Raw genomic sequence first — 27,122 nt, forward strand, 5'->3', positions numbered from 1 at the left:
CCGCGTGATATTTTACCCCGAGGGAAGTGAAATCTTCCCTGTTGTCCCTGACGCCTGCCGCATCTGCTGATTTCAATCATTTCCAATTCCAGAAACGAGAGCTGTTCAACTCAGTTCCTAAAGCAGTAGTGACTCCTGTGGCTCCTTCTCGGTGGTTTTGTTCAGCCTTTAGCTTGCCTAAGCATGTGAAGAAGTAGATCCGTTTTACCGTTCCTATTCTTGGGAGATAGAGCCAAATGCCCAGAAATAATGTAATTTATACCAAATGGCTCTCCTCAAATACTGTATCTCTGGGATCACTGTTCTCCTCCCGCCATGGACCTGATGGGTTTGTGTGCCCCACACCCAAGAGGACCTGCCCTCATTATGAAACAACCTCCTGCATCCCAACTACTCTCCAAACACCTCTGTCCAGCCTGCCTACCTGCTCACAAATTGAGTAAAGTCTTTTAACATCAATCATTGCACTGAAACAGAATGTTTCAGAAGGGACACACATTATAATCAATGTTGCTTTCTGTTGTTCAATATCAGGTTTTTCTCCAATTTCTGGCTTTTTCCTACTTTCATTCGTTCAACAAATATTTATTGAGGAGCTGCCGTGTGCCTGTCACACACTATTGTTATGCTAGGGATACAGCAGTGAATGCGACCATCAGTGTTCCTGCCATCACAGGTCTTGTATTTTAATGGAGAAACCAGTAAAAAAGTAAAAAAATAAACATATGATGTGGTCGGTGGTAATAAGGGCTACCAAGAAAAATAAAGCAGGGGAATGTATTAGGGAATGGGAGGTGCTATTTTTGATAGGATGATAAGGAAAAGCCACCCTGACATTTGAAGAGAGGCCTGAGTAAAGTGAGGGAGGGAGTCATGTGAGATTCTAGGGGAAGAGCATCCCAAGCAAAGGAAACAACAGTGCAAAGGCCCTGGGGCAGGATTATGTTCGGTGGGTTAAAGTGATGACAAGAACAACTTAATGGCTGGAATGCATTAAAGATAGAGGAGAGCAATGGAAAACCAGGTCATGTGGGGTCAGGACCAGATGTGATGGGTTCCTGCAACCTGGGATGAAGATTTTGGACCTCTTTCTCAGTGTGATAGGGCACCATTGGGAGTTGAGAGCAGGGAATGGCATAAACTACTTGGCTTTTCAAAAGGCGGATCATTCTGGCTTCTGGGTGGGAATAGACTGTCTCAGGACCAGGGAGGAAGCCAGGAGATTCCTGGCGCTGGCCTTTGTCCAGATGAGAAAAGATAGTGGATAGAATCAGGGTGATGCAAGTGGAAGATTCAAGAAGGAACAGAGTTGAGAGAGACTCCAAAGGCTCAGTCAGCAGGATCTGCACATGGGTTGGATGTGAATGAGAGAGAAGGAGAGGGGTTGAGGAGGACTCACTCCAGGGTGAACAGTGCTGTCCTTCTCTGAGATGGACATTTGTTTATTTACTTGTGTTTTCTGTGAATATCATTCTACTAGATTTAAAATTCCTTGGGTCCACGAATCCTTATTCTGTCTTTCTCTCCTCTTAGGGGTGACTCTCCTAGTCACATAGTACATGCACAATAAAAACTATGAAATGAGTAAATATAATGCCTAAGATGTTTACTAGTGAGTCCATGGGCCTAAATTTTACTATTTGTTCTGGATTTGCTGTATTGTTTGGGGAAAAGGGCTCATTTTCTGACTGAATTTTCCTATTGTGAAATAGGATTCATCATATTTGTCTTAGTCATGTAAATGCAAGGTCAACATACCTAATAGTGGGTAAACACTATGGGGGATATTGGATAGAGAGTCCTCAGTTCTCTGTAGCAAAGGAAAAAGAACAGTGAAAATAATTTCGGGAGAATGTCTTACTGAGGTGGCATTTCATATCTGCATTTCAGACTTGGAGGGTTTATCGTCACCACACCCTGCTTGTTACTGGCAGACAGTGTTAATTAAGTGTTCTTTCCTGGAAGATCTGGAAAAGATCTCAGAGATCTTTCTCAGTGTAGCCCTTCAAGTTGCCATTTCTGCTTGATCCAATCCGCTCATCTAACTGTTGAGGAAATTAAGGCCCAGAAATAGTAAACGATGTGCCCTAGTCCACCCTTGCAGGTGGGGGCAAAACCAGTGCCTGAACCTGAACTCTGATTCCCAGGCCAATGTGCTTTCCAGCAGATGTTGACAGAATGATATGTGGGTTTATGCAGGGAAGGTCAGTTAGGACAGGAGGAAGCTTATGGGCATGTAAAGGGCAGGGAATGGGGCTCCAGAGTGGGCTGGGAGGCAGGGAAGCCCCTCCAAAAAGCCTTGGAGTAGAAAGAGGTCCCAGAGCCCAGAGCCCTGGCAGAGGAAAAGCTGGCTGTCATCTAGGGTTCTGTTTCACTCTCTGTCTGCTTAAAGACAAAGAACATATCCATTAGCCTCTTTTATCCAATCAAATCATGGAGGATGTGATCCGCTATACTAATCCTGGCATTGAACGTGGATTTTCTTTTGCTCCTTTTATTAAATACTTACAGAATTAAAAGGCACTCTCTCATTGCCTGCTGAATCTGGGTTCAGCCACCTTAGATCAACCACAAAATGGCTGTTTAATTTCCTTAACACATAAAGTGACACACACATTATTTCAGTTGTTTTCCTAGATATGCCATCACTGGAAATCTAGTCTTTATGGTTCAAAGTGATGGATGCTTTGATTTAAATTACAACATAGTATTCTGCTCAGGTCTTCCTTGGAGCCACGCTATGTTCTCCAGATTTTAAACAATAAAATGCCTCGCTTATTTATTCTCACATGGGTTTGATTTACTCATTAACATGCCAAGAAAGAAATATGCCTGTTGTTCTTTGGAAATGTTTCTACTAAACAGATATTTTACAATGAGACAACCCAAATTTTGGACGTGAGTATGATCTTTAAGCTGAGGCTTCCACTGAGTGAAACCTGACTGGTTTTCATTGGGGGGGGGGGGGGCCAGAATTCTTTAACAGACTATTAAGCCTTTTTATGCAGTTGATAATTCTAATTTTAATGATTGTTTTAATTTGAGATTTTAGTGAATTGGTATATTTTTTGACAACACAGAAAATATTATTAAAATTTAGATAGAAAAAAACCCATCTCCTTATAAAATATGCAAAAGTTACTTATCACTTACATTTTTGTTGAGATTATTAATAGTGTGCTTTTAAGCTTAAGTTTAGATACTTTACGTTTGAACTTAAGGTGTAAATCAGATTCATTTCTTGGGATCAAAGTCTGGAGAGCAGTGATTAAATCTGAAGAATTTTCTTTTTTTTTAAGTTTTTTTAAAAATTAATTTTATTGAAGTGTAGTTAATTTACAATTTTGTGTTAGTTTAGATTCAGGTGTACAGCAAAGTGACTCAGTTACATATAGTTATAGTGTTGGCTAAAAAGTTCATTCGGTTTTTTTTCCGTAACCTCTTGATCTATTAAGGCATAACATACAGCTAATAACAAGGCGATTTTGCTCACATTGTGACCCAAAGTGAAAGGCGTGGTATTGGGAAGAGGGAGATGAAGATTCTAGAATTGATTCTATCACTAACTTGGTGCGTGACCTGATGTACTGTGTATGTTTCCCCCCAGAAAAGGAACTCAGTTTCCCCATCTATAAAATGCAGGCATAGGACTGATTCATTTCAAAGGTTCTTCAGAGAGTTATCATTCTGTGAATTTCAGTGTTGCCATATCCAAATTTTTCTTTGTACAACAGATTAGATTTTTTCTATTATTGATTATTATTCTATTATGTATTATTTTATCACATTATCATTTCGTTCTGTTATTAAAGTGACACATTTACATTGCAGATGATTTGGAAAATACAGCACATGAAAAAAAACCAAAAATTATTAGCAATCTCTCCAATCCAGAGTTAAGCATTGGTGCATTTCTTTTCAGGCTTTTTACATGTATGTATGTTACATGTAATAATGGGATTGGACTACATTTGTTTTTACTAATGTCTTTCCCATGGCATTAATTCCTTTGAGAACATATTTTTAATAGATGCATAATGTCTCATCCTACAGATTTATCATAATTTATTTAACTAGTCCCTAATGGTTGGACATGTTTTTCACTATAACTCTTGCACATAAATATTTATCTATATCTCTGATGATTTCTTTGAAGAGATTTCTAAACACATTACCAGTAAGAGATTATGCATATTTATTAATATCTTTAACAAATTTTGGCATTAGGACCATGTTGTCCTCATAAAATGAGTTGGCAAGTGTTTCTTCCTTCTCTATTTTCTGAAAGATTTTTTGTCAAATTGGTGCTTATTTTATTAATCTCACTTGTCTTTGATATAGGCTTTCAAAACCTTATATTTCCCTCTAGCATTGTTTTGTCTATATCCCATAAATTTTGATATATTGTTTTATTATCATTTGGCTTAAATATTTTTTAAATTTTCCTTTAGGTCACTGCTTTCACTGAAGGATTATTCAGAAGAGTGTTGTTTTGTTTCCAAATACTTGGGAGTTGCTAGAAGTCTTATCTTTATAGATCTCTAATTTAATTTCATTGCAGTCAAAGAACATATTTTTTATCAGTGGTCATCAAAATTTTTGATATCACCACCATTATACTCTTAGTTTACTGAATACCCAAAGAGCTTTTATGTGGGTTATATCCACTTATATTTACCATATTAGAAATGAAAACTGAGAAGCTTCTTTTAATTTCTTAAATCATTTAAAAATAGTGTTTTAAAAAATTATTTGAAGTATAGTTGATTTACAGTGTTGTGTTAATTTCTGCTGTACAGCAAGGTGATTCAGTTATAAATATATATATACATTCTTTAAAATAATATTTTAAGGTAAATAACATTTTTTAATGAAAAACAACTCTATTTTCCAAAGCAAACAAAAGTGGTGAAAAGACTGAGATTGGTTTATATTTTTGCAAACCTATTTAATGTCTGAAAACAGCTGGATTTTCACATTTACTTCCTCATTCAATCTGTTGTGATATCAGAAGTCATTCGGCCTCTGGAAAATTCCACTGTACACTCATGAAAGAATGAGAATAAAAAAGGCAGGTAACGTCCCAATATTTTGAAAATAGCTTTGACCTTATGGATCTCCTCAAAGGATCTCCGGGACCCCACGGACCTGGAGGTTTTGAGAACCACTGATCTATATGAATTTGATCCTTTTGAATTTATTGAGATTTGTTTTACAATATAGTACATGGTCTGTCGTGGCGAATGTTCTATGTTCATCTGAAAAGAATGTATTCTGCAGCTGCTGGGCACAGTGTTCTATAAATGTCAATTAGGTCAAACGGGTTTGTAGAGTTGTTCCAATGTTCTTTACCATTACTGATTTTTTTTTAATTTTCCCCATCAGCTTCTGAGAGGGAGGTGTTAAAGTATCCAACTGTGACTGTAGATCTGTATTTTTCCATTTAGTTTTGTCAAATTCTGCTTCACGTATTTTGAATTTTTGATATTAAGTACATTCACATCTAAGATTGTTGCATTAAGTTGAAAATTATAGCATGTATACTCTTATCTCCGGTAATTCTCTTTGTCTTAAAGTCTACTCTCTGTGACATTAATATAGATGCACCAAGTTTCTCATTCTTACTCTTTGCATGGTTTATATTTTCCTAATCTTTTAAGAAGTCTGCATCTTCAGATTTAAAATGTGATATATAAGAAAGAGAGCCAGAGTTTTGCTTTCTCACTCTTTATCTAGTCTGATAATTTCTGCCTTTTAATTAAAGTGTTTACAATCCATTTACATTTAAAGTCATTATCAGTATGGTTGGGTTTAAGTCTACTGTTATGGCGTTTGTTTTCTATTTGTTCCATCTGGATTATGTGCCTCTGTTCCTTTTTTTCTGCCTTCTCTTGGGTAAATGCATTATTTTCATGGTATTCCATTTGATTCCCTTCTGTGGACTTTTTAGCTAGTCCTCTTTGTGTTATTTTTTTTAAATTTTATTTATTTATTTATTATTTTTGGGGGGGTACACCAAGTTCAATCATCTGTTTTTATACACATATCCCCGTATTCCTTCCCTACCTTGACTCCCCCCCCACCCTCCCTCGAGTCCCCCCTACCCTCCCCGTCCCAGTCCTCTAAGGCATCTTTCATCCTCGAGTTGAACTCCCTTTGTTATACAACAACTTCCCACTGGCTATCTATTTTACAGTTGGTAGTATATATATGTCTGTGCTACTCTCTCGCTTTGTCTCAGCTTCCCCTTCACCCCCCGCCCCCCCAAACCTCGAGTTCTCCAGTCCATTCTCTGCATCTGCATCCTTGTTCTTGTCACTGAGTTCATCAGTACCATTTTTAGATTCTGTATATGAGTTAGCATACAATATTTGTCTTTCTCTTTCTGACTTACTTCACTCTGTATGACAGATTGTAGTTCTTTCCACCTCATTACATATAGCTCCATCTCATCCCTTTTTATAGCTGAGTAATATTCCATTGTATATATGTGCTACATCTTCTGTATCCATTCATTTGTTGATGGGCATTTAGGTTGCTTCCACGTCCTGGCTATTGTAAATAGTGCTGCAATAAACATGATGGTACATGTTTCTTTTGGGATTATGGTTTTCTTTGGGTATATGCCCAGTAGTGGGATTCCTGGATCATATGGTAGTTCTATTTGTAGTTTTTTAAGGAACCTCCAAATTGTTTTCCACAGTGGCTGTACCAACTTACATTCCCACCAACAGTGCAGGAGAGTTCCCTTTTCTCCACACCCTCTCCAACATTTGTTGTTTCCAGATTTTGTGATGATGGCCATTCTGATCGGCGTGAGGTGATACCTCATTGTGGCTTTGACTTGCATTTCTCTAATGATTAGTGATGTTGAGCATCTTTTCATGTGTTTGTTGGCCATCTGTATGTCTTCTTTGGAGAAATGTCTATTTAGGTCTTCTGCCCATTTGTGGATTGGGTTATTTGCTTTTTTGGTATTAAGCTACATGAGCTGCTTGTATATTTTGGAGGTTAATCCTTTGTCCGTTGTTTCATAGGCAATTATTTTTTCCCGTTCTGAGGGTTGCCTTCTAGTCTTGTTTATGATTTCTTTTGCTGTGCAAAAGCTTTTAAGTTTCATGAGATCCCATTTGTTTATTCTTGATTTTATTTCCCTGATTCTAGGAGGTGGGTCAAAAAGGATGTTGCTTTGATGTATGTCATAGAGTGTTCTGCCTATGTTTTCCTCTAGGAGTTTGATAGTGTCTGGCCTTACATGTAGGTCTTTAATCCATTTGGAGTTTATTTTTGTGTATGGTGTTAGGAAGTGTTCTAATTTCATTCCTTGACATGTTGCTGTCCAATTTTCCCAGCACCACTTATTGAAGAGGCTGTCTTTTTTCCATTGTATATTCATGCCTCCTTTGTCAAAGATAAGGTGCCCATATGTGTTTGGGCTTACCTCTGAGTTCTCTATTCTGTTCCATTGATCTTCCTTTCTATTTTTGTGCCAGTACCATACTGTCTTGATCACTGTGGCCTTGTAGTATAGTTCGAAGTCAGGAAGCCTGATTCCACCAACTCCATTTTTCCTTCTCAAGATTGCTTTGGCTATTCGGGGTCTTTTGTGTTTCCATACAAATCGTAAGATTTCTTGCTCTAGTTCTGTGAAAAATGCCATTGGTAATTTGATCGGGATTGCATTGAATCTGTAAATTGCTTTGGGTAGTACAGTCATTTTCATGATGTTGATTCTTCCAATCCAGGAACATGGTATGTCCCTCCATCTGTTTGTGCCGTCTTTGATTTCTTTCATCAATGTTTTAAAGTTTTCTGCATACAGATCTTTTGCCTCCTTAGGCAGGTTTATTCCTAGGTATTTTATTCTTTTGGTTGCAATGGTGAATGGGAGAGTTTCCTTAATTTCTCTTTCTGCTCTTCTGTTGTTAGTGTATAGGAATGCAAGAGATTTCTGTGCATTAATTTTGTATCCTGCTACTTTACTAAACTCATCAATTAGTGCTAGCAGTTTTCTGGTAGAGTCTTTAGGGTTTTCTATATATAATATCATGTCATCTGCAAAGAGTGACAATTTTACTTCTTTTCCAATTTGGATTCCTTTTATTTCTTTTTCTTCTCTGATTGCTGTGGCTAAAACTTCCAAAACTATGTTGAATAATAATGGTGAGAGTGGACACCCTTGTCTTGTTCCTGTTCTTAGAGGGAATTCTTTCAGTTTTTCCCCATTTAGAATGATGTTGGCTTTTGGTTTCTCATATATGGCTTTGATTATGTTGAGGTATTTTCCTTCTATGCCCATTTTCTGGAGAGCTTTTATCATAAATGGATGTTGAACTTTGTCAAAAGCTTTTTCTGCATCTATTGAGATGATCATATGGTTTTCATCCTTCAATTTGTTGATATGATGTATCACATTGATTGATTTGTGTATCTTGAAGAATCCTTGCATCCCAGGGATAAACTCAACTTGATCATGGTGTATGATTTTTTTAATGTGCTGTTGTATTCTGTTAGGTAGTATTTTGTTGAGGATTTTTGCATCTATATTCATCAGTGATATTGGTCTGTAATTTTCTTAGTGTTATTTTTAGTGGCTGCTTTAGCCTAGAGACTGCAATATACATCTTTAACATATGACAGTCTGCCTTCAACCAGTACTCTATTACAGTGGTCCCCCAAATTTTTGGCACCAGGGACCAGTTTTGTGCAAGACAATTTTTCCATGGATGAGGGGTGGGGGTTAGGGGGTGGGGCGAGAATGGTTCAGGCTCTAAAAGTGAGCACTGGAGGGGATGGGGTGCAGCAGATGAAGCTTCCCTCCACTCACCCACTGCTTTCCTCCTGCTGTGCAGACCTGTAGCTGGGGACCCCTGCTCTATCACTTTGCAAAGTAAGAACATCATGACAGTCTGATTCCTTTCTCACCTACCCAATCTTTGTGCTCTTATTGTCACCTATTTAACTTCTACCTGTGCTGTAAACCCCACAATCCGCCGTTATTATTATTTTACTTTAGATTATTAATACTCTCTTTTTAAAAATTATAATAAATATAATAAGAAAGTCTTGTATATTTACCTATGAATTTATCCTTTTTGGTGTTCTTGGTCCATTTCTGCCATTCTGAGTTTCCAGTGGGGGTTATTTCCCTTCAGTAGAAAGAATATTTTTTATCATTTCTAACAGTTCAGATATGCAGTAAATGGATTCTTTTGTATTTTTTCTGTTGAATATGGTTTTTATTTTGTCTTCGTGTTGTTTAACAACCTTACTGAGGCATAAATTACATACCATAAAATTTACCCATTTTAAGTGTACAATTCAATGATTATTAGTGAACTTACAGAGTTGTACAACCATCCTCACCATCCAGTTTCAGAATATTTCCACCCCCCAAGAGTCCTTCATGCCCATTTGCAGGCAACCCTCTTTTTCACCCACACCTGCAGGGAAACATCAATTACTTTTTTGGACATTTCATATAAATGGAATCATACATTATATGATCTGTTGCTTCTTTTTATTTAGCATAATATTCATGAGGTTTATCCATGTTACAACTTATCAGTAGTTCATTCCTTTTTATTGATGAAGAGTAAGTATTTTAATGTATGAATATAAGTTTCAATTATCCACTCACCAGTTAATGGACATTTGTATTGTTTCCAGTTTGGGGCTATTATAATAATGCTAGTATGAATATTTTTATGAATATTTTTATACAAGTCTTTGTGTCAGCATGGGTCTGCATTATTCCTAGGTAGATACCAAGTAGTGGAATTTCTGGGTTGAATTTTAATTGTATGTTTAACTTCTTAAGAAACTACCAAATTGTTTTCCAAAGTGCCTGCACTATTTTGCCTTCCCACGAGCAACAGACAAGGATATGCCTTCATATTTGAAAGCCATTTTTGTTGGATAGAGAAGTCTAGGTTGACAGTTTATTGTTTTCCTTTCTTCACTTTAGATATGTTGTTCCATTATGTTATGGCCACTATTGTTTCACAAAAGAAATCAGTCAATTCCTGTTGTTGTAATATGTCTTTTTCCTCTTCCTGCTTTTAATGCCTTCTCTTTAATTTTGAATTTTAGGAGTTTAGCTGGGATATGTCTAGCTCTGGTCACCATGGGGTTTAATGAACTTCTTGAATTTATGCGTTGATATTTTGATCAATATGGAGAAAATCTTGGCCATTATCTATTTACACATTTATTTTGCACCACCCTCTCTTCTACTTTGGGGACTTGAATTATGCATCTGTTAAAATATATTATCCCACAGATCTCTTTTTCATTATTTTAGTTTTGGTCAGGATAAGGTAGTGGCCTTACAGACTTGCTCTTTGTCTGGGGCTCTTTGGGATTCTAATCCATTATTCCAGCCCATGTAAAACCAAAAAAGTTTGTTAGGAATTTATCTGGTCTCTCCTTACATCTGTCTCTAGTGAATTCTTCTTTCTCCCACTATCGCGCAAAAGATGAAAGCAGACGTATCTCTCTTCTCATGAGACGGGCTCATTGCTGCATGGAACTTAGTTCACTTAGGTTTCTTTTTCATCAGATCTCTTGGGGGGGTTTAAAAATCTGTGATTGTATAGTTCCTATTCTTTTTGAGAGAGTAGCACAATGGTTTCCTGCAACTTTCTACATTTCACTGGAAGTGGAAGTTTCTGTGTGCTTCATTTATTTTTTTAAGGCCTCCTTTATTCCAGAAAAATTATCCCAAGTTATGTTTTCACTAACAGAGCATTGAAAACTCCATATTTAACCAAAAACAGCAACACCAGAATTTCATATGCATAGCCCAGAACGATGCTTAATGAAAATTTCCTCTTTAATACATTTATTTATGATTACACTATTAAAAGTCCACATTTGTCTCCATCATACCTTTTGTACCAGTTGTCCCAGAGGCACAGCACAAAGGAAATGCCAGCCAAATGCACATTTTTAATTCATTTGTAGAGCATTTGTCCTGAGAATCTTCCTCCTTACCTATTTTGATGAAGTAGTCTGACTTGCCTGAGAAATAACCTAAAAATCCCTTCCTCCTTCTTGCCTTGAGCCTAGCAACAATCCTTCATAGCCAGCTTCTTTTTTCCTTCCTTCCTTCCTTCCTTCCTTCCTTCCTTCCTTGCTGTATGTATTGGCTGTGTTAGATGTTGCTTTGCACAGGCTTTCTCTAGTTAGAGAAAGCAGGGGCTACTCTTCGTTGATGTGTGCAGACTTCTCATTGCAGTGGCTTCTCTTGTTGCGGAGCACGGGCTGTAGGTGAGCATGGGCTTCAGTAGTTGTGGCACAAGGGCTCAGTAGTTGTGGCTTGCAAGCTCTAAAGAGCAGCCTCAGTAATTGTGGCGCACGGGCCTCGCTGCTCCGCGGCATGTGGGATCTTCCCCAACCTGGGCTCAAACCTATGGACCCTGCACTGGCAGGCGGATTCCCAACCACTGAGCCACCAGGGAAGTCCCCATAGCCAGCTTCTTATTTTCCCTACTCTTGACTCTCCAGCTCTATGAAAACACTCAAATGACATATGTCAGTCAAAGAAAGAGTTTGATTTCTCAACACTTTGGAAATTTCCAAAGGTATGGCCTTGCCCAACACATACACCCAACCCAAACCCCAGTGTAGGTGGTGTGAATGTGTATAATCAACCTGCCATGTTGTACCAGAAACTGCCCTTTTGTGCATTTCCTCATGGCTTCTTACCTTTCCCTCTTTACCTTCCTCTGTCCTAGCTTTTTGACTTACCAAAATCCCTCCTTGAAAAGGGAGAGGAAATAAAAGAAGATATGGGTTATGAAGGAAGATTTGCTTTTTTAGATGCCTTCCTTCTTAGGTTGGCCCTAGAATTGTCAGAAATACAGAGCAAGTCATTTGGTGTCCTTACCTGCCTTTTTTTGGCAGGTAGAATCTTCTTAAAGTACAGGGCATTAGTAGCCTGCAGCTTGACAAAATCCATTGACATAATCATAGGGTACTTCTAATTATTTCTAATTTATGTTTCTTACATGTAATCCTGATGATTGATTGATTGATTTGAAATCATAACCAGCATGTATTACTAATTCAGCTATTTTTAAAAATTATGAATTTTACCATAAAATCTTTTCTGATCTTATTCATTTGATCTTTTTTGCTTTTCAGCTCTTTTCTCAAGCTCCATTTACTCCCTTGGTCTCTGTCTTGACACAGACTAACCATGATATGTCAAATAACAATGTGATTACCTGCTCATTTGCTAATTTAAGACGTTCAAATTCAATTTAAAATGAAAGATTTTCCACATTTAAGGATTAAATCCTCTTACTTCTGGTCCTGTCCCCATTTGGCATTTGATTCTGTATAAAATTGGATTTTGCATTCACAGCACACATACTTCAACACAGACACATACTAATACTGTGTTAGTTAAGGTAATGCTGTCTTCTGTACCCGATGTGCCCTAAAATCTCAGGGGCTTGCCAGAAGAGAGGTTTGTTTCCCACTCATGTAAAACCCCATTGGCAGTGTGATGGGGAAGAGGAGGAAGGAAATGGGTGTGTGGTCCATGCAGTCATTCAGAGACCTAGGCTGATAAAGGCTCTGTCATCTTCAACACTTAGCTCCAAAGATCAGGTTGAAAAATGAAGGGAGTTCTGCTGGAGGTTCCTATGGGCCAGGCCTAAAAGTGGCGTTCATTCTGTCCCCACTCCAATGGACAAAACTCAGTCGGACTGGGAACTGTAGCCCTGATTGGGAAGCCACTTTCCAGAAACAGCTCATTACTATGGAAGGAGCACAAGCTTCAGTGGACTTCGAGCCATCTCTCCTTATACGCATAAGTATAACTGAGGCTTCATGGCTATGCTTCTTATTAGTTCTTCCGTATACATCTCTAGGACTCTCAAAGCTTGAGGAATAGGGTGGTGGGGTAGGAGACTTCATGCTAAGCACCCAAGACTAAAGCAGATGGAGCTGCTACTAGGATAGAAGTCTCAGAAATTACCCATTCATGAAAAGCAGCGAGGATGGCCTCAGCTTATCTTGTCTTTCACTCGTTCATTCTTTCATTCAGTGATCTGACGTTATCTTGATTACTTGCTTTATGGCTGGCAACATGCTAAGTGCTGAGGACACAGTAAAACATTTAACCCTATAGCGGGATAAAAGCTGTAATGGATTGCTGTGCATTATGTATGTGGAAGTAGTAATATGCACCACTTTAGTGAAGGAGGCTTGGCTTCCACTAAGATAGCACGAGAAGTTCCCAGCACAAGGTCTCCAAGGTCTATTTACCCACTAGATGTCTAACGCTTCCTTGCTATAATCCCTTGCACATTTGCAGCCCCTGGCTCTAACTTTGCACTCCACTCTCATGGATAGTAAGATGATTTATTTTTCTTAGTAGAAAGATCTCTCTGGCCCCAGATTGTCCGCAGAATGGATTCAATAGCAGTGAAATTGGAGGCAGGAAGAGCCAAGAAGCTACTGTTAGAGCCTTCACTGAGTCATTCTTCCTATGGAATAAAATTTAAGTTTCTACCTATAACTCACAAAGCTCTTTATGGTCAGGACCCTGCCTAACAGTCTAGCTGCATTTCCCACAGCTCTCCACCTATAGTCCTTAGCTCCATCTGGGAATTTCTGCAATATTGGGCCACTTATAGTTCCTCTTACCTCACCACATCATCCCATGCCCCTGCCTTTACTTAAAATGTCATCTCATTGCTTGTCTGCCCATCTAGAAAACTAGAAAACTACCTATTTTTCAATGTTTAGCAAACTGTTCCTTGCTTAGGGAAAGCTTCTCTAACGCCTGCTCCCTGTGGCAAACTTGGATATTCCTTCTCCTGTGCTTGTACTACACTTTGTATCAACATCATTTATAGCAAATATAATTTACATACATCACATCATCATATCATATACCATATCATGTCAATCATATTGCAATTCTTTACTCCCTTTCACAATGACCTTCTTGAGGAAAAGGAAAGTGACTTGCCGTCTTTTCATGGCCAGTGCCTCGCTGTGTGCTGGATACATGGTATATTCGCTAAATAGCCATTGAATAGATGAATGGGTGGATGAATTCCAATTGTAGGCACCTACAAAGCAGAGTGCTTTTAATAATGTCTTATACTGAGAAGTTCAGTTTGTTTGGACAATAGGATGTGTGCAGAGGAACAGTTAGAAAAGAAATGGCTGGAGAAGTAGGTTGATGTCACCCTATTTAAAAAAACACATTTGCATCTACCAGCAGTGGGAAGGCAGTGAAAGTCGTTGAACCAGAAGAGTGGTGTAGTCAGAATCAGTCCTCACCAGGATGAATCTGGTGGTACCAAATAAGAAGATGGAGCAGTCAGGGAGGCAGAGTGGGAAAGAGGCTGCTAGTGGGCCTTTGTTATTTGCAGCATCCTCACACTCATCTGTGTTGGGGATGTCTCCCCTCCATCACCCGTGGTGAGGATACCACCTGCCACTATGGGGCCATGGGAGCCAAAATTTTCCTAGGACCAGGTCTCCTAGCAGTTGGAGTTGAGGTGACTCAGATGTGACCAACTGAACACCACACTCAGCCTTTGACTCCAGAAAGTATTACACAAAGTCTCAGGGACAGTTAGGGATCACTCATGGCCCCAGAGGAAGAGTGACATGTCCAGTAGTTGTGGGTTTCAGTGATAGTGTCCTATCCACATTGGTTCCTGCAGCATCACTTTGGAGGTTATCTTCTGTAGCTTAGGCCCTGTTGGTTCCTACCTAATTTCTGAAGCTGCTTCTCAAAATTCTTGTTAATTCTGTAAGAGCTACCTAATAACTTCCTTGTATGTTCCTTTCCTGCTAGTTAGCCAAGAGCAGTTTCTATCATTTGCAACCAAGTGCCCTGACAGGTATAGAATTGAACAGTGGTGGATGTTGGTGGAAGCCCACTCAACATCCCTTCCCTTCCTAACCCAGATTTTTGCTTGTATATCCATCCTTTCTCATGCAAGCCACATGCTTTAACTTTTAACACCATTCCTTGCTGGAGGAGTGGGTTCGAGTTGACCTAAGCCAATCAGCACATTCCTTACCCCAACTACAGTATGTTCACAAGTGAACAGATGATCTAAATGATCCAGTCATGGAATGAAATAGAACAGTGGTTGATACTGGCAGCCAATTTGGAAACCAGCTTTGGAATGACACTGAACTTCAGAAGACAGAGTCAGAGAAACAAGGTCCTTTGACAACCTCGTTGAGCCTCTAGGTCAACCAGCCCTGAACCCTAGTAAGCTGTGCACTAGTCAAGCCAATGGAAAGGATCAAAGACAACTGAGGTTATGATATAAGTTACTGGGTGAAGGGTGGTGTCACAGTTGAAACAGGGAGCACAGGAAGAGTAGCAGGCTTGGTGGGAAGATTAGAAGTATTTCAGGTCCAAAATTGGTACGTTTGCTGTTTTAGAAGTATTTTTTTTTTTGCTTTATAATTCTTTAATTTCAAATAAAGAATACATTCATCAAATACTTTCATGTATTTACACCTCCAATTAAAGTCCAGGCCTTTTAAATAGAGAGTAGACATAGTTGCACACTTCTGTGCAACTTTGACCACTATTCATAGATCTGCTCCCATGCTATAGTCTTAGGATGAGATGGAGAGTGGGGCTGGGCTGAAAGGGAATCTGTTTCTATAGTTTTGATTAGTCAGAACTATAAGAGTTTTGCAATAATATCCATCCCTAATTAATACCAATGCAGACTAGCATCTATTACAATGTTATAATCTCAGTTTTTACCCTTACCCTTCTTTTTTGCTTTTTTCCTAATGTAAAGATTAATGTTAATACTAACCATTGACATGAACGATTGTGGGCGTGAATCTTACTGTCATGGGTGTACTCATGTCACCTGCATGATGAAGTTATTTCAAATAAAGTTACCACTGTCTACCAGGGCTTGGAATTTTAGAATCTCCTTCTCTCCCTGCCTCCCCTCCTCCTTTTTCTGGTACCTCCAACCTCACTGCCTCCTGACTTCACTCTCCATCCCAGACCATTACATGGACAACCAATTAGTTGTTAAGTCTTGAACATTCAATCTCCATGGTGTTTCTCATATCCATTTCTTTTCTCACGTTACTATTATACCAAGATCCAGCCTCTCATACCTTCTGGCTAGAGTTTGGAAACCAAAATTTACCATCCTTCTCCACTCCACTTTAACCTCAATCTTTCATAAACTTTTGATAGATCCCTACCTTCTGAGTGAAATATACTCACTCTTCACCCTGGCACTCAAATTCCTCATCTTTGTGGCCACAAACCTCTCTTCCCATCTTATAACTCACCATTGCCCTTCTCAGACTTTCCATTCCAACTAAAAGAGCCATTTGCTGGTCTTTAAAGAAACCCCAACCTTGCTCACAAGACGCTGATCTATATTAGTTCTACTCAGTGTCCATATCATATACCCTCCTCTTTCATTGAAGGCTTTCTTGATTTTGCTGGTAGATTGGATCTTTCATCTTTTTGAGAGACACACCCTTGTCACTGGCACCATCTTCTCCTGAGAGATAAGACTTTGAAACCTTAACTGTACAACATCTCCATTGCTTTTCCTGACCACCCCCCACCCTCCCCTCCACAACCAGTACCCCACCACCACCACCTACCCCTCTTCTAGTCACTGAGTGTTTTCTTATATTTCTACAATGTCTCATTGACTAGTTTGGTCCCTCATTGCCACTGGTTTACATAATCCAATCAAATGCAGCTGAATTTCTACTCTCTTAAATTTCCTTTGAGATGTCAATTTTCTTCCCTTCTGTCTTTGTTACTTTCCAATCCAGTCTTCACGTCAGCACTAGACATCTTTCAAAAGTACCGATGTGTTCATGTTCTCACTTCCAGAACGTTGACGTGAAGAGTTCACACTTTGGAGACAAGCCCTTTAGATTTAGCTTGGCTCTACCACTCTCCAGCTATGTGACCTTGGCCAAATGACTTCCTCATTTCTAAATGGGGCCTATTGTGAAGTTTAAATAACACAATGCTTATGCATTTTTGCAGAGTGACTTCACAAGTTTTGCCCTAAGTCAGTGAAAGTGTGATGGGATGATACATGCCAAGTTTCAACTGACACATGATAAAATAGTAAGTACCACATCTTGAACAGACCAATATGCAGATTTTCAAAGTGGCCCAAAACTAGTTAGATCGCTCTGAAACCTGAAGGAGGGATTGGTAGGGAGAAGCAAGTGGAGATGGAAAGATGATTCTGTGAGCAGGTTTTCTTTGCAGAAATCCATCCTGGGACTCCTGCTGTTACCTCAAGAGGGAGGGTTAGGTGGTGGTAGCTCCCTCATCTCAAGTCTGATTGGGAGGAGGAGGGCGTTTCCATGGGACAGTTTGGATACCTGAATATGTGGCCCCTCTTGAACGACTGCCACTTTAGTGTCCCCTGTAACTCTGGGGCCATATGTGCACGCGCGCCAGGACTTTTTTGATTGTTAGTGACAGAAACAATATCTGAATTAGCTTGAGGGGAAAGGGGAGGCCTTGGTTGGGATGACACTAGAATAGGTAACATCACCAAGGGAAGAGTTGACTGAGGAGACTCATGGAAGGACCGGGCGCCCTGGGCCTCAGGAGCAACCGGAAACGAGGACTCCAATGCTTCTAGGACTTCCTTCCTCCGCTTTTTCTTTCAGTTTCCTTCTGAAGACGGCTTTATGGTGAAAACACAAAAAAACAAAAAAACATGGCCAGCCACAGTCCTGAGCTTCTGGCACCACAGGGGACTGGCACTCCTGACCCAGCTGGGGTTTGGGAAATCCTCGCGAGAACTCTGACCGGCTTGGCCTGGTCAGGGCCGCCCTCAGGTGAATCCAGGGCGGAAGGAGGAGGAGCCGTTCCCAGGGAGACAGGGCTGCTAAGCAAACACCCTATTAACTTTCACCCCTGTAATTTTTCAGGTGTGTCAGCTTCTTAGGCGTAGCACGGCCGGGTATAATCCCCCCACAAGCCAATCAGATGGGGAGGATGGGAAGGGGGACATGTGTCTTCCTAAAGGATCGATCGAGGAAGGGATGAAATCCTGAGAACAGGGGAGGAGAGTAAGGCAAAAAAGAAGTGAAATGGTTTCTTCAGAGTGCCCCTGGGGGCTGCGCTGTAGGATACTTATGGGGCCTCTGGAGGTGCTTACTCGGCAGTGGAGGAATGAGGACGGTCCCTGAGCCTGACCGAGGGGTCACTGCAGCTGCCACTTAGCCTGGGCTTGTGCAGAATGGGGAGCTGGGCTTTTGTGTCCCTCCTTCTCCCCTGTCAGTGTCCTTCTCACTTCTTAAGGACCCCCCCCCCAGCTCCCACGGCACTGTCTCCATCATGCTGTGAGCTGAGGCCCCTTCACTTGCCTCACCCTCACTTTCCAGGTTCCTCGTCTTTCACAGGGACCCATTTGGTACACATTTTTCACCCATGTCCCCAGCAGCCCCTCTTCTCAGCTTGCTCCCACAGCTAAAGGATGCCCCTCATTCCATTATCCAGTCACCCACACACTTCCTTGCGCTGTCACTGTGCGGCAGGCCCCATGGTAGGCATTGTGGGAAACCACAGTGAACAAGGTAGAGGGGCCCTGCCCTCATGGAGCTTCCATTCCAATGGAGAGATCAACGGAAACTACACAAATAATTATATGGCATCAGTTAATGGTAAGTGCCTTGAAGAAAAATAAAACGAAGCAGAGAGATAGTGAGAAGGTGCTACTTAGACAGGCTGATCACGGCAGGCTTCTCTGAGGTGGGGGCATTTGAGCGGAGGCCTCAATGCTGTGGAGCAGTGAGCCCTGCTGAGATAGGGGAAATGGCCTTCCAGGTGAGGGAGCCCAAGGGTCTGGAAATGAGAATGTGTTTGGCATGTGATGACCAGACCTAAGTGAAGTATCAGAGAAGAAATGCAAATAGCTCTTGACCGTGTGAACAGATGCTCCACCAGGCTCGTAATAAGAGGAATGCAAACCAAAACCCACTGAGGACTATGTGTGTGTTTAGGATGTTTGCTTGCTCAGGTCAGAAACAGAATCTAACTTAGCTGGAGGAAAGACGGGGACATATTGATTGGGACAGTGCTGTACTAGTTCACATATAGAAAGATCCTTAGATGTCCCCACGGTAAGAGCAATGCGCAGATAACCACATCTCACTCACCAGGTGGGCAAGGTATTCTGCAACAGGTGGTATTGTGGGGAAACCCACTTTCTCATAAGTTGCTGGTGGGGAAGCAAAATAGTGCAACCCCAATGGAGGAGAATTTGGCTAAATCTAGCAAAATTATGTACACATTTGCCTTTTAACCCAGCAATTCCACTTCTAGAATCTGTCCCAAAGTTACAGTAGCAAAATGTGAGTAGATATAAGCCAAGTCTATCCATTGCTGCACTATTTAATAGTAAAAGACGGGAAACAACCCAAATACTCATCAATAGGGGGCCTAGCTGCACCAAAGTGGTAAATCCACATAGTGTACATAGTGGAATACTACACAGCTATGGAAAAGAATGGGAATACTTTTACATATGACTATGGAATGATCTCTAGGGTCATGTTTTTAGTGATAAAAGCAAAAAAGAAAATGTGCAAAGTATGGTATCATTTGTCAAAGAAAGGGAGGGAAAATAATACACATATATATATTTGTATTTTTTAAATGAGAGAACGGATAAACAATAAAGATGAAATAACAGTAACCAGTATGGGGCGGAGGGAGAGAGGGGATGTGGTGGAGGAGACAGGGAGAGAAGCTAGATTTCTTTGTAGATTTGTAGTTTTGGGTTTTGAACCATGTAATCTGTTTTATATTTATAAAAGAAAATTAAGTTTAATGAGAAAGGCAGTCAAAAGTTGAAGGAAACAAATGAACACAACTTGGTTTCCATTTGGTGGAGGAGAGGAGCTATTCCAAATGACTAAAGCACAGGAATCTCTACCAGCCTTATGCGATATACCCTTAGGACAAAAAGAACTGGGGGAAAAAAATCTGAAATTGTTCCTAGTGAATATTGTGATTCTGAAGCTGCTGTGTATTGTAGTATGGAATAAGACAAATGAGTAATTATGTTACTGGTAAGAACCAAGATATTTGGTGTGGAAGAAAGAGGATACAGATATAAGACTGAAAAATTCTCGATTTGATTTGGAATTATCAGTCTGAACACATGATGCATGTTATCTTTAAAACACATTTATTCAACTATACTTCAATTATAAAATGAATCTAAAAATTAAAAGTAAGTCTATCATTTAAAAAATAAAAAGTAAAACACATTTATATAGTTTCTAGCTCAGTCCACTAAAAAGGCTTGTAAACAATAACTGACTCAGTGCAAAGAATACCTCTAAGTCTATAGATTATGATCTTGAAATATGTTGAAATACTTACTAAATGAAACTGAGAAAGAAATGGCTGATTCCTTATCTGGGGCAGGAAATGGACAGGATGAGTCTGGAACATCTTGTCCTGCCAGATGGTGAGGTAGCCTTCAAACACTACAGAGATTGTGTCAAAAGGATACAGGAGCCAACCTGATGAGCTTCTCACCAGCAATGTAAGCATCAATAAGATAAAACGGCACTGGATTTAAACACATCAAATATGTTTAGTCTATGAGCTCATAATGATGCTTAATAAAGTAAAAAAGCTCCGTGACCTTCTTTGAAGGATAATGTGAAGCAAGTCATTAAAAACAACAAACAAAAAAACCCCAAAAACAAAAAACAAAAGCTAGTTAATAAAGGAAAAGAATCAAGTGTGTATTTTGCCTGTCTTACGAAACATAGCTCAGGATAACTCCATAGTAGGTGAGAACAGTTGCTTGTAACGGAAGTATTCTATGAATAAATGAAGAGGGAACACCATCTTTTTGCAACTTGTAATGAAAGAGTGAATCTAGGCATTGAGCATGAAAGGCTGCTAATACCACAAAAAGAGATGGCCAGGCACTACATACCCCTGATGTAAGTACACAACACCATCCATGAAGGAATCCTTTTTTTTAATTAAATGTCTTTCTTTTTTGTTTTTGTTTTATAAAGTACTTTTATTTCTATTTACTTAAAAAAAATTTTTTTTTTTGGCTGTGTTGGGTCTTCGTTGCTCTGCGCGAGCTTTCTCTAGTTGCAGCAAGAGAGGGCTACTCTTCATTGCGGTTTGCAGGCTCCTCATTGCGGTAGCTTCTCTTTTTGTGGAGCATGGTCTCTAGGCATGTGGGCTTCAGTAGTTGTGGCACTTGGTCTCAGTACTTGTGGCGCACGGGCTTAGCTGCTCCACGGCACGTGGGATCTTCGTGGACCAGGGCTCGAACCCGTGTCCTGTGCATTGGCAGGCGCATTCTTAACCACTGCACCACCAGGGAAGTCCCCATGAAGGAGTCTTGCTAAACCCAAATCTGTCAAGCCTCTGGATCTAATTAACAGGACCTACAGGTAAGAGAAAAACCAATTAAATGACACTGTGGAATTCATCCAGCAAATCTAGACTAAGGAGAGTTCTAAAGGACAAAGAACATGATTTTATCATCACCAACAACAAACTGCACAGAAGAATAAAGAAGACGTAGAGGAGGACACTATAGATTAAAGGAGACGTAAGAGACACAGTAGTTTAGATCCCAATATAAGTAAACAAAATGTTAGATAAAGGGAGGATGGAAGGATGGGACCAGGGAAGGGGTGGAGAGGGCTTGGGGAGGGAAGAGAACATGTGTAGTGTGGTTGGAGAAATGTGAACACTGACAGGGCATTGGATGATACTGAGGAACCATTCTTGCTTTTGAGTGCGTGTGATGATAGGTATTGTGATTTCAAAAGACACGCCCTTGTCTTTTAGAGATAGACACTGAAATATTTACAGATGAAATGATATGATGTCAGACATCGGCTTCAAAATAACCAGAGTGAGTATGAGCAGTTGGGGACATGAAACACTGGTGCTCAGACTTGAGCTTGCATCAGAATCAGCAGGAGGGCTTGTTAAAATACAGATATTGGTCCTACCTACCCAGTCTTGGGTGTGGCCCAAGAATTTGCCTTTCTAACAAATTCCTGATGCTGTTGATCCTGTTGGTCTGGGGACCACACCCTGAGACCCACTGGCAGAGAGGAAGCAAGGTTGGTCCCAAGCTTTTGTTGTACTTGGGTGGTGGATACATGAAAGCCCATGACAGTACTCTCTCAACTTCTGAATGTGTCTGAGATTTTCAACAATAAACATTAATAACAAACTCAAGTGAACCAGAAGGACACCTAGAGGGAGCAAAGCCTTTGACAGCCCAGAGCTGTAATAGGAACATCTATGCTCGTTTGCAAATCAGACTGGGCTACTGCCTCTGGGATTGGAAGGTCCCCATCTCTTCCTGTCCACCTGGCGGTGGGGGTGGGGGTGGGGGGGGTGGTTAGTGCCTCAGCTCAGCTATCAGTCCTCTCGGAGAACTACCTGGCCTGAGTGGCAGGGAAGTGGTCTTTGTCTCCGGGTCTGCATTATGCTGCATCCATTTCCTTAACACAGTCAATCATGGGAAGAGCAGTCAGTTTGAATGAGTCCTAAGATTTTTCTGGTCACTTCAGCTGGCAAGGGGGCTTCTGAGCAGAGCTGTGCGGTGGTTCAGCTGTCAATGGTGGGGTGATTACTGAACTCAGATGCCCGTGTATCCTCCTGCAAGGACCTTCTTCGAACTCCAGATCAGGAGGCACCTCTAGTGGTGTGAGTCCTTCTACCTGCCTTTTTAGATTCATTTATTTATGTATCCATTCACACTGCAGGTATTCCTTAGAGTACCTCCTAAGTGTCAGGTACTTTTCTAGCCCCTGAAAATAAAGCAAGGAACAGAATAAGCAAAACCCTCTGCTTTTGTGGTGATTACATTCTAGTTGGGGATACAACAAAGAACAAGAAATAAGTGAACAGTTTCAGATAGTGCAAAGTGCTATGAATAAAATTAGAAAGAAGTGACTTCCCTGGTGGCGCAGTGATTAAGAATCTGCCTGCCAACATGAAAGCTGCTCAACATCACTAATTGTTGGAGAAATGCAAATCAAAACTACAATGAGGTATCACCTCACATGGGTTAGAATGGGTATCATCAGAAAATCTACAAACAGTAAATGCTGGAGAGGGTGTGGAGAAAAGGGAATGCTCTTGCACTGTTGGTGGGAATGTAAGCTGATAAAACCACTATGGAGAACAGTATGGAGGTTCCTTAAAAAACTAAAAATAGAGTTACCATATGACCCTGCAATCCCACTACTGGGCATATACCCAGAGAACACCATAATTCAAAAAGACACATGCACTCCAATGTTCATTGCAGCACTATTTACAATAGCCAGGACATGGAAGCAACCTAAATGTCCATCAACAGATGAATGGATAAAGAAGATGTGGTGCATATATACAATGGAATATTACTCAGCTGTAAAAAGGAATTAAACTGGGACATTTGTAGAGACATGGATGGACCTAGAGACTGTCATACAGAGTGAAGTGAGTCAGAAAGAGAAAATACAAATATCATATTAACACATATATGTGGAATATAGAAAAATGGTACAAATCAACCAGTTTGCAAGGCAGGAATAGAGACAGATGTAGAGAACAAACATATGGACAGCAAGTGGGGAAAGCAGGGAGGGTTGAGGGGGAATGAAGTGGGAGATTGGGATTGTCATATATACATTACTAATAAGAAAAAAAAATACCAAATGGTACACTCTAAATATATGCAGTTTATTGTCTGTTTAAAAAAAAGAAAAAAGAATCTGCCTGCCAATGCAGGGGACATGGGTTCGAGCCCTGTTCCGGGAAGATCCCACGTACTGAGGAGGAACTAAGCCTGTGAGCCACAACTACTGATCCTGCGTGCTACAACTACTGAAGCCGGCATGCCTAGCACCCTTGCTCCGAAACAAGAGAAGCTTGTGCACTGCAATGAAGAGTAGCCCTCACTCACCACAACTAGAGAAAGCCTGCGCGTGCAGCAAGAAGACCCAATGCAGCCAAAAATAAAAATTAAAAAAAATTAGAATGAAGATTCTGGATAGTGATTGAGCCTGTGTGTGTGTGTGTGTGTGTGTGTGTGTGTGTGTGTACACGCACACATGGATACATGTATTTTATTTAGGTAATTAGGGAAAGACTTCGAGGAGATGGCACCTGAGCTGAGAACTGGACGGTAAGAAGGAGCTGGCCATGCGGACGGAGATCTGGATATTTTTTTGACAAAGGCAATAGCAAGTGCAAAGGTCCTGAGATAAGAAAGTGCTTGGCATTTTTTTTGGAATCCCAAGAAAACCAGTGAATCTGGGATGTGGAAAAGAGAGGCAGAAATGGTGAGCTGAGATGGGAGGGAGAGCAGACGAGAGCCAGGGTTCATAGGACCTTGTAGCCATAGGTGCTTGTATACAGACCCCAGGTACCTCCCAGGCTGCCAGTTATTCTCTAGGTATCAAGAGTACATTCTGTCTGGAGAAAAAGGGCACGATTTTAACAGGGAAGCCCCCAGGGACTCTGATCTATAGGAAAGTGAGTGTTTTGGGTAGTCAATTGAATAGTATAATATAGCCAATTTGTTGAATCCACCTATTAAAAATCCAATAATTTTATTTCAAAATTACTACATGCTCTCAATGCCTATAATTTCACCCTAAAAACACTATGTACTCAATTGAAGATTTGATCCCCTATACAAATTCTCCTCATACAGATTCCTCTATAACAGGTAATACTATAAGTTATCAGTCATTTCATGCCAACAGAAATGAACTGAGAGCCGTGTTCTGGAAAAAGGTATTTTAAAAGAGGAAAGCATAAACTTAATGGGCTCAAGAGTACGAGGAGGAATCTCCAGGGAGGAAACAAATCAAAAAGGAGAAACTGAAGATGCATCAGAAAAAAACAGACAAACAAACAAAAAACTACTATCTTGCAATTTGGAGTGAGGCTCTACTTCCTGGATAGCCTAATGTCCTCCTGCCAAGATATGTCAGAGCAAGGCTTTTTCTCTTGAAATAACACATGTATATCCTTTATAGCTCTTTCCTAAAGAGAAAGTGGGAAATAAGTCACAGAGCCCTTTAAGTAACAGAGCGACAGTTATAATGGGTTGACCCTGCTGCCCTGTTGGTTCCTTGATCAGCTCTGGACTTGCGCCCTGGTCTTAACCCCTGTGAACTGCAGGAACTGTCATTAATATGGTGTAACATTTTCATGACAGTGAGACAGTGGTGTGCCTGAGGCACCTGCAGTGGCTGGCGTGAACAGATATAGTTACTTTGTGTTCAGTGACTTTATATTGATGGCTTGAAATCAGCCATGATGAGGATATTTACACCCGGGGAATCAGCAAATGCTACACATCAGGCTTTTCTTTTCAGAGCTGAGTGTTAAATATTTACCAGCACACTACTGCTGTGCCCCTTAAAAAAATAAATTTAGGGAGATACCATGGCAAAGAAAAAAATCGCCCTTTTTTGTTTTGCCACTTGAACAGATGTCAGTGGTATTTAAATTTGTATTCCTCTTCTTGTATGCGTCACATATCAGCTATATGTATGTATAGATGGACCCGTTCACTTTCTCAAAAACTTTGCTGGGCATTCCATGGTTGTCCAGATAGACGCGAAGGGCCCCTTGAGGCTTTGAGTCATCTGGCTCTTTCCACCTTGTTTATCCCTGGCTTCCATCAAATTTAACCTTCAATGTGCCTCACCCCCTGCCCCCAAATACCCTATTCTTTCTTTGCTCTGGATAGTTCTAGTCTGTGGCCACAGCCTGGGAGGCTCTCCTCACCACTTTTCTGTCTGACAAAGTCTTACCCATGTTTCGAGGTCAGAGCAGAAGTCATGTCCTGCTCCTCAAGGCTCATCTGCCCTAGCTCCCTTCAGCATCCACCACTCTTTCTCCAGTGCTCCCACCAAGTGCCATCTGTCCCTCCTCTGCCCACCATCACCATTGCCTTGTTGTATAGGTGTTTGTCTCCATGTCTTATCTCCTCTCTTGGATTTTAAGCCTCTTGAGGATAGTGAATTTTACTTATTCATCATTTTATCCTTTAGAGCAGCTGGTATAGAGCTTTGTACATAGTCGTTACTCAGTAAGTGTTGAATTATCTGCAGGCATGATTTCATACTCCCCACAGTGCCCTGGACAACACAGTAAGTGCTGTACACACACACACAGTTTCATCAGTCTCAGTATTTCTATTTGTGGACTGATTTCATTTAACCTGGGAAATGCTTCGTTGAAGGGGAATATTAGACTCACATGTAGTCCCAAATGAGGATCAACCACAAAACTTCCACTTTCAGTCTAAAATGTCACCTTTCTCCTCTGCATGCAAAATTGGACCACGTTGTCCAGTCATGGTTTAGAAAGGCACCAATCTGTTACAAATCACGACCTCTGATAGCCACTGAAGATGCCCCTGCACGCCTACTGGGCATAGATCCTGCTAGAATGTCAGTAAGTTCTACTGGTATTTTTATAAGCAATGATAACATGAAAACGATTTGGATTTTTTTCCTTTGCTCACTTCTACTGTAAAAGAAGGCTGCTGCTGTTTGGTTTGTTCATTCATTAAACAATTATTGCCGTCTCATGCCAGACACCCGACTAAAGTCTCAAGATATAAAGATGGATTATCCGCAGCCTTGCCCTTCAGGGGTTCACAATCAGGGAAAGAGATGGAAAAAGCCATCCAACATGTTCAAAGTCTCAGGCGAAATCAAGCCCCGAGGCTCTGACAGTGACCCACATCAGTGCGTTTGCCAGTTAGACTCTGCCATCTGTCCCCTCATGAGACATGTGCTGTAACTCCTTTCCACTGGGCGCTTTTGGTTTGAACGACCTTGGCGACAGCCTGAAATCCCGAGCTTGGAAGGGTGCTTTTAGAGTTTCTAGTCTGCACTTATGTGCTTCAAATAGAAATTCACAAACCTCTAATTATCTCCTCTTACCAGGCTGCCTAAATGACTGACGCCCGGCTCTTTAGTCACTCCAAGAATGGATTTCTATTTAGCCTATGCCCGCCCGGGGTGCATTAGGATGCCCAGAACATGTGTGGCTGCCCCGAGCCAGCAGCACAGGGCAATTAACAAAAGCCAAGCAA

At 40.7% G+C, this 27,122-nt stretch overlaps 1 protein-coding gene across 1 annotated transcript in view; it reads left to right on the top strand.

The window, feature by feature from the left end:
- Positions 1-27,122, top strand: part of RCAN2 (regulator of calcineurin 2) — a 260,187-nt gene that overhangs the window by 137,442 nt on the left and 95,623 nt on the right. The gene's annotated exons all lie outside the window — the stretch shown is intronic.

The sequence above is a fragment of the Hippopotamus amphibius genome, chromosome 11, assembly GCF_030028045.1.
Source record: "Hippopotamus amphibius kiboko isolate mHipAmp2 chromosome 11, mHipAmp2.hap2, whole genome shotgun sequence".
NCBI lineage: Eukaryota > Metazoa > Chordata > Mammalia > Artiodactyla > Hippopotamidae > Hippopotamus > Hippopotamus amphibius.